Raw genomic sequence first — 7,255 nt, forward strand, 5'->3', positions numbered from 1 at the left:
TCTGTGGAGCAGTATTGTCACCCAGAAGTATCATCTTCTGGCTTCCTAGAAGGTAATTGCCATTTCCATTAAGACAAGAAAGATACCATTATGATTATCATAGGGTTTCTAAATAGCCCAAGAATGGTTAGCCCAGAATCCCAATTTTTGTGTCAGATGGGCAAAACCTGTAATATAATTGTATGCTGTCTAGCCAAGCAACATTAGATCAATAAACTCTTCCAAGATTCTGAAAAGCAAATAAGACTTTCTCTCTCCTTATAATTATTCCTAAATCTCAAAGGGCAAAAGTGACTGGAAACATGGTCTTAGTGATGTTAAGAGTTTTATGCAACAATAAAAATTATCCTAGCTATCCTTTAATGCCATTTTTATTCAGCCCGCCAGCAAATAGTTATCAAATGATTACTATGCTCAGGCACCATTCTGAGTGATGAGAAAAGGAGAGTGAATAGTAAAAAGGCTCTTATTTTGGTGGGGAGGGATATTCAGGCATGCAGCTTTATTCTCAAGTGGAAACTCACCTTCTAAAATGTACTACAGTCTCACATTCTAAAACATATTCTCCAACGTGAACATATTCTATAAAACTAATACAATGACTGGAGTATTAAATTCATTTTAACTTGACTGTTCATTGTTAGGCTTTATTCTTATTTAAATTCAGACTTACTAATTAAAAAGTCTCTTTGGAATTCACTGCAGTAAATAGATGACATGATAGACATTTTAAGTAGAAGGCCTAGCAAGGGTAGACCCAAATATAATCACAAGCTAAATTTTGTTATCTACTATTAATTTTCCAGTGCTTTCTAAATTTCTACCTTTAAAGGAATCAGTGTTAAAATAATATGTGACTTTCAAAGAAATGGTAGTATGTGTGCAATGTTCATAAGAAGTAAAATATAATTTGAGCAAATAATGTAAAGCTCATGTATCAAAAGTAATTAATTTTATAAAAGAATAATTCTAAAATATGTCAACCCATAATTATGTGAGTATTCTTAGCAAAACTTATTACTTGTTTTTGAAAATGTTTCCATTTCTCTATCAGTCACTCATGAGAAAGTTATAATTCTCTGATTTCCTACTAATTGCAAATTTGCTTCATTTGACATTTACAGGATTATTTTAACTAGAATCACATCTAGTTTGTGGGAAAATCTAAAGACTCTACAAATTGGATTGGTTAAAGGCATTTTTAAAATGGCACTATTACCATACACAAATATCATTTAGAGTCATAAAATTTTAACTGCACTTTTTCTACATTGTCTTTCTAGTTTCTCATGCTGCTTTTGTCCACTGTGGCATGTTATATGCATGTTGTATTCACATTCTTGTGATTTTTAAGTGTTTACTCTTTTTAAATGGAGAATTGTGTGTTAGTTAGACGCCAGACCCTGAAGGGAAGGACACTCAACATGTGATCTGTCCTCTAAACTATTCAAACCATACAGTACTATTGGCTATACAGTGCTATACGGTAGATCTCTGGAAGTTGCTCACTTTGTTTAACTGACACTTTATGCTTATTGATTAGCAGTTCCTTAATTTTCCTCTCTCCCTTGTCCCTGGAAACAACTTCATTCTTTGATTCTATGAATTTGACTATTGTAAATACTTCATATGAGTGGAGTCATGTAAGATTTGTCTTTCTGTAACTGGCTTATTTCACTTAGCATAATGTCCTTATGTCTCATCTATGTTGTCTCATATGACAGAATTCCCTTCATTTGAAGACCGAATAGTATTCCACTGAATACATTTCATTTTTATTTCTATTCATTCATGTCTTGGCAGGACTTTAGATCATATTCACATCTTTGGCCATTGTGTATTAGGCTGTAATGAAAATTGGAGTGCAATATCTCTTTAAGATCCTTATGTCAATTCTTCTGAATGATTACATGATAGTAAGATTGATGAATCACATGCTACCTCTAGTTTTAATTTTTTGACAAACCTGCATATGGTTACCCACAGTGGTTTTACCATTTTGCATATAAACACATAGTGTGGAAGGTTCCAACTTCTCCAATTATCTTAATATTCAAAGATATACATAAAAATAATTCCCTTTATTCTATTAAACAATGAAAGTTGAATCCTTGATGCAGTGAAATATTTCTTAAATTTTCTGGCACAAATATTTTATGAATAGTAATTTTCAAATTATGATCATTTTCTTTTTACAGATCTCGATGATAACAACACTTCCTCCATTTTATAAGTTTACATCTATAAAAACAGTGGAATGTTTAGTTACATATTTTCTTTATTTTAAACCTAAAATGTTACAAATAAGTAAAATATTCTATTGAAAATACCACAAGCTATTTCTTAGATATATTTAGCAATTCATCCATTAAAACACTAGAAAAAGTATATCCAAATTACAGAAACCAACTTTCCAACATTGTTTTTATGTGACAGATTAATAGACTTCTCAGGGGTGAGTTAATTTTAAATGTAGATTTCTCACTGGCTTTTCCAGAGGTGTTGAACTTAATAGCCTAAGCTTTCTATCTGCCAAATAACCAGCAATTTTTTTTCACATTTCATTTTATTTAGTGTCCTAAATATGGCTGATTCATCTGACAGTGTGTTACATGGATAGGATTTTACTGATTATTTTCTAGATAGTTTTTAAAATATTGAACATAATAAATTTTTTAAATTCTTTTTTAAAAGAACAAAAAAAATAAATAGATTGAATACTGTGATCCTTTCATAAATATCAGGGCAAGAAATTTGTACTTGAACAAACTGAAAAAGTTAATAACATCAATACTTCTGATGGAAATTAAGGTCATACCTGCTCAAACTACATTGAATCTAATCATCTGTGACAGAAGAAATAGGAACAGGTATGAAAGCATTTTGATAAATCAGAAAAGAAAGAAAAAAGGAAAGAAGTGTTGAAAGAAAGGCAAGCATGGTGCTTTTTCCCTCCAATTTCATTCATGGTTCAACAGACAAGATCACAGGAGAAAACAGGTCATCTAAATGTTGCTGACCTTTTTAATTCTTCTTCATATTCTGGAAGTAATTCCTAAACAGTGCACTTTCATGAGATGGCACATAGTTTGTGTTCAGTGTTTGAGTTGCCTTCAGTTTACCCACCTGCACAGGTGTGCTTTGTGCTTTTATCACCAGGGAAGTCCTGATGTTCCTAGCTGGGCTACTCACAGCTCTCACAGGGCCCAAGTCAGACTGCGTTGCCAGACTGCCTCTGCCCAAGGACCTTTCCTGTGAATGTTTCTTGTCCTTATTATAGCTTTGGATATGGAAAAACCATAAGCTCCAGGGCATCCTGAGATGAAAGTTCAGGCCTTTTGAAACCTAATAAGAATTCTTATTAACTGGAACCTGACAAGTATTCTGGATACCTTCTGCATGTTTGATATTTTCTGTCTTGCCATATTCTTAGGAATATATTTTAATAATGTTAGGCATCATTTCCTAAAAATAAACCTTCCTAGCCTGTGGTCTACTGGAAGTAATATCAACCCCAGTCATATAAAATTGTGGGAATTGAACAAATTGAGGAATCATTTTAAGCCCTAGTTTATCTCAAAAAAATTGTTTTTTTAATTATTTTATCTTTTAAAAGGTGGAAATCTCAGAAAACAGCATATGATGCTCACTAGTACACACAAACAGAAGGAGAAAGAGAAGATTTTAATTTCATTTCAAATTAAGAAGAAAAGGGGAAAAAATGGGGTGGGGACATTTTCATTACCTCCCAGGGACAATGTTGGAATTTTTTGTTTGCTTGCTTGCTTGCTTGTTGTTTTATAGATTTCATCTCATTCATGCCTAATGTAACTTTAGGGGGTAGGTATTTTATAAATAACTTATTTTAGAATGGTTAAGGAACTTCTTGAAAGTCATACTGCTAACAGAAAGAAGAATCAAGATTCCACAAGGGTTTATAAGATTCTAATGACCTTAGAAATTACCACAATATTAGTGTTTCACTAATTTTATTCATTTTAATTTACATAGTATCCTTATGATTTTTGTCATTTCTATACTCCATTGGTATTGTTTTTTTTTTACTTAATGTTTTTAATTAAATTGCCTTACTGAATTTTTTCCTTAAATATACCTTACGCACTAAATTTGACTTCATTCTGATAAACGAAAAACTAAGTTATCTTTCCATAGGTAGCAGATATATTTAAAATAAATATAATGAGGTCTGGGGATATAGCCAAATAGTAGAGTGCTTGCTTAACATGTGCAAATTCCTGGGTTCTAGTCACAGCATGAAAAAAAAATGAAAATTTAAACTTCAGTATAATAAAAAAAACAAAACTTTTAAAAATTTTCGGTTAGTAGTTTTACATGACCAAAAACCCTGTGTTCCTCTTTATCCTCTTACCTCATTTAAAAAAAAAAAGGACAGTATTGAAAAACATTAAGAATAGCACAAATATAAAATTTCTCATTAATTCATTAAGATATAATGAAAACCCTGAGAAGGGTGATTCTCTTATTATGAAAGTCAATGGTTTTTACTTTATTGTATTGTATATTGACAAGTTATAATTGTGTATATTAGTGAGGTACAAAGATATAATATATAATTAAATATTTATATATTATATATAATTACATATATATTCATATCTATAATTAAATCAAGCAACTTAGCATTTCCATCACATAAAATACCGATTTTTGTGATGAGAACATTTGAGATTTAGCAATTTTTGAAATATGTAATACACTTTATTAACTAGAGTGCACCATGCTATACAAAAGATCTCAAAAAATATATTCTTTTCTAACTGAATCACTGTATTCTTTGACAATATCTCATTCTCCCTCACCTCCCAGCTGCTGATAATCACAGTTCCACTCTCAGTTTCTGAATTAGATTGTTTTAGATTCCACATATAAGAAAAAACATGCATATCTTTCTATTCCTGGATTATTTGGCTTGGTATATTGTTCTCCAGATTGATCCATGTTGTCATAAATGACAGGATTTTCCTTTTCTAAGGTTAAATACTTCAATGTTATTCTGTTGGTTGTAAGTACCATATTTCCTTCATCCATTCATCCAACTAACGGGCACTCTGGTTGATTCCATAATTTGCTATTTTGAGCAAGGAATCAATTGAGACGAACATGGAGTGTAGATATCAATTGGACATGAGTTCATATATTTAATGCATTTTCTCACCTAACAATATCCTGAGCAATCCTGATGTTTTACAAACCACCCTTAGGAAATTTGAAGCACAACTGTTCTGACCTGCCCTTCACACCTAATGAGATGACATCTCTGAATGACATTCTAATTGAATGTCAACCTCCCGCAGTCATTTTCCTTGCACAGTTTTATACTTGAAGTTTGTAGACACTCAGTTTGCCAATTGACTTGTTAAATCCCATTAGAAATGTACCCCCGATTTTTGCGGAATTTGATATGTCAAACTGATAACAAGTGAAATAGCATTTTCAAATTGTACATCTCTGAGCCCTGCAAATCTCAGAAAGCAAATGGCTCTCGGGGGCAGATTCCCACTATTGTCAAGGGGAAGCCCTCACCTTGGCTTTACCTATGACACACCAAGTGACTTCCATCAAACCAGGACATCACCTCCTTAGACTGCCTCATCTTTAATGGGGAAGTCTTACCACACAATGTAGAGAACACTTTAAGATATAAATAGTTCATATACATTGTTTTCTGTAGGGCAAACTGCCAATAGACCAACTGAGAAACTAGTGCCCCAGTGTTCTTGAGCTAGTTCAATAAATCTCTTTACAGGCCTGCTGTGGTCTCAGCATTCTTAGTTGATAATCATAGACTTCCCAAAGTGAGTGGGGGAAAAACTACTCCCATATATTGAAATATGTGATAATAATTTTGTATCATCTGTATAGTTCAGATCCGTATAGATCAGAAGTAATCCAGAATTAGCCAGTAAATACAATAGCATCACTATTCAGAGAAAAATGATGCTGAGATCTTAGTAATCATCTAAACTGCTTTAAGCAAACTAGCAGACTGTTTGTTGCACAACATGAGTGAGTAAAGGCTGAACAGACAAGCACTGCCTTAGTATCAGCCTCTTCTGAAGACCTCGGCAGTGCCTTGGGCAGGTGACTTACCTCTCTAGGTCTGTTTTTGTATCTGTAATAGTGCCATTTTCCTCATAGTATTGGTGCAAATATTAAATGAAATAAGACATTTAAAGTACTTCAGAGGATGCTTGATATATTTGCCTTTAGTACATGTTAGCTTTGATCCAAACAAGTCAAGCCGAACGTTTTACTGGCAGGGAAAAATCAGTGACAAAACTAGTTAGAGAACCTAGGTATGTTAAGGAGAAAATTTCAGTGTGGTGTTCTTTAAGTGAACTAGTGGGTACTAATCTCCTGTTTCCACCGAGAGAATCAGAATTAGTCTCTTCGTTTCAAACAATAGCTAACCAGCCTTTAATAACAGAATGAAGTGCAGGGAAAGACCTTTAGAGAAAGAGCATGGCAGTAGAAAGGCTCCCAGACCACCTAATATGCCTCTTTTGCACACTAACATAATGCTTTGCGTCAAGAGAAAAATATTTTAAATTGCACTTCAAACTGCAGTCAAATGTGAAGCAAGATGGGACATGAAACTACATTTATAAATTCTGAATGTTGCATTGTTCTATTTGTACCACACCCATAGACAAATAAAGATTCCTTTCATTAAACAGAAACTGAAAGTAAAGAAAAAAAATATAACTGTCAAAGGAAGATCTATTTCTTCCACTGTCAGTAATGCTCTAAAATACTTGGTTTTAAGAAGTTAGCAGCTGAAAAGAAGTGATCAGTATCAATAGAAATATCTAAATTAGTTACACAAACATTCCATATTTAACTACAGTAATAGGTGCAAAGTGTTATTATATCTAAATTAGCTTTCATATCTCAAGACAAACACTCTGATATCGATGATGTGAAATATTAAGGGTTTGAGAAGGTTATGAAATAAAAAGAAATTTTTAAACTAAGTAGGAATTCTATACTAATGAATTACCTAAAAATAATTTGAAAATGTTCTTAAAAATCACATGCATAGCTACTCACTCCAATTCTTTGTAGCTATTTCCTCTGAAATTTTTCTGCATGCCCAAGAAGCAATTTTGTTCCTGAAAAATATATTTAATATTGTCTATTCTAAAAATATATTCTTAATATTTACCATTAGAAAATATAAATATTAATGTAAATAACTTGAAATTTAATGATA

Source organism: Spermophilus citellus (assembly GCF_964194105.1).
Source record: "Spermophilus citellus genome assembly, chromosome: 14".
Lineage (NCBI taxonomy): Eukaryota > Metazoa > Chordata > Mammalia > Rodentia > Sciuridae > Spermophilus > Spermophilus citellus.